We start from the raw sequence: 2,017 nt of genomic DNA, 5'->3' as shown, positions 1-2,017 counted from the left end.
CTTTTCTTGGAATTCAATAAGTGACAATTGTCTTTCTAATAAAAGTTCTTTTCTTTTCTTTTACTTTCTTGTCATTTACTTTTATGTTTTCTCTCTTCTTCTCCATGTCTATGATGACCATGAGTGAGTAGACTTCTTATGTCTTGGGATTGTTGGATAAATCTAATGATATAATCCTAATCAAGTCAAGCCTTAAACCTTAGTATTATATAACCCTAGTTTCTCTTCTAAATTCACCGTTTTAACATGGATTAAATATTATCAAACTGTGGAAACGAAAGTGGAGGGTTTGATAATCGTTAATCCATCATTCCAAATGTTAATTCATAAAACGAAAGTGGAGCTTTAATATTCGATCAAGTGAATTTAGACAAGGATTGCGAAACATGAAAATAGTCTAGTGAACGTTGAGACTTATAGAGTTTCGATCTTCAAGGATTCTAATAGTAATCAACCATGAAAATAGGCGTGCTTGCTAGAGGAACACACTCACTGAGACCGATAGGAGATGTGATAGGCTTAAGAGAAACTCGTCTTTAGAAACTAGGTCTAAAATAAGGTTTAGGTTTAATGGCTTGACTTGTGAATGATTTTGTCGCCCATGACGGACCAACGATCCCAAGGCTCTCTTTTTATTATTATTTTCTCTTTCAACTAATTGAAAACAACAATCTCATATTCTTGATTCTCTTCTAATCCTCAACTAAGGTTAATTGAATTAAACTACTCCCTGTCGGAACGATACTCTTTTCATTACTACTTCGGTAAGACCGTGCACTTGCGGTTTTATCTCATCAAGTTTTTGGCGCCGCTGCCGGGGAGTTAACTAATTTAATTAACTCTTTCTTTGTGATTATAACTTTTCTTTTCCTTTCTCTTCTATGTCTTTCTTTCTTTCTTATCATTACCATTAACTTCTTGGGTAGCATAAAATAATAAACAACATGGCTGAGGAACGCGCTCTTAAGGAGTATACGATCCCATCTATGGATGAGCCGTGTGCTATTATAGTCTACCCGACGGTTGAAGGTGATGACTTTAAAATAAAACCTGCACTACTAAGCTTGGTTCAACAAAACCAGTTTTCTGGATCACCCACTGAGGATCCAAACTTGCATGTTTCCACCTTTTGGAGACTCAATGTAACTTATAAAGCTGACCAAGAGGCCGTTCGGCTACATCTCTTCCCTTTCTCTTTAAAAGACAAGGCCAGCAGTTGGTTTAATTCTTTAAGGGCTGGCTCCATCACCTCATGGGATCAACTAAGGCGAGAATTCCTTTGCCGATTCTTCCCCCCGTCTAAAACCGTTCAACTAAGGGCAAAACTTTATCAATTCACTCAAGAAGACGGGGAATCTATTTACGATGTGTGGGAGCGTTTCAAAGAAATGCTTAGACTTTGTCCCCATCATGGTTTGGAGAAGTGGTTGATTATCCACACCTTTTACAATGGTTTAACATATAAGACAAAGATAACTGTTGATGCAGCTGCAGGTGGTGCCCTAATGAACAAAGACTTCACAACAGCCTATGCCTTGATTGAAGATATGGCTTTAAATCTCTTCCAGTGGACCGATGAAAAGGCCCTCATCAATTCTTCACCTTCTAAAGAAGAGGTAGGTATAAACAAAATCTTTTCCCTTGACCATCTATCTACCAAGATGGATGCGCTATCTCAAAGATTTGATCAAATGAATGCCTATGTTATCACACCTACTTCTAATTCTCCTCCATGTGGAGCATGTGGTATATCTGGTCATTCTAGCATAGAATGCAAGCTGGGTAATGTTGAGCAATTAAACTTTATTCAAAATAGTCAAGGGATAAGTTTTAACCAAAATTTTCATAAAAATCCCCTTGGTGAAGAAACAACAATACCCGGTTATGCAAATAGCCAAAGAGTCATTCAAAGGTCTAAAATTGAACTATTAATGGAAAATTATTTTCTTAAACAATCCGAACGGCTCCAAGAGCTTAAGGATCAAACTAGACTGTTGAACGACTCTCTTGCTATACT

At 37.1% G+C, this 2,017-nt stretch overlaps 1 non-coding gene across 1 annotated transcript; it reads right to left on the bottom strand.

Annotated features, from left to right (window-relative positions):
* Nucleotides 1-1,310: 1,310 nt before the first annotated feature.
* Nucleotides 1,311-1,417, bottom strand: LOC112417931 (small nucleolar RNA R71). The gene has a single exon (XR_003008310.1). It is a non-coding gene; the product is annotated as a small nucleolar RNA R71 (small nucleolar RNA).
* Between the last annotated feature and the right edge of the window lie 600 nt (nt 1,418-2,017).

This window comes from Medicago truncatula, chromosome 4, assembly GCF_003473485.1.
Source record: "Medicago truncatula cultivar Jemalong A17 chromosome 4, MtrunA17r5.0-ANR, whole genome shotgun sequence".
NCBI classification, from domain to species: domain Eukaryota; kingdom Viridiplantae; phylum Streptophyta; class Magnoliopsida; order Fabales; family Fabaceae; genus Medicago; species Medicago truncatula.
Note: the sequence above shows the minus strand (reverse complement) of the source record. Positions and strands in the feature narration are given on the sequence as shown.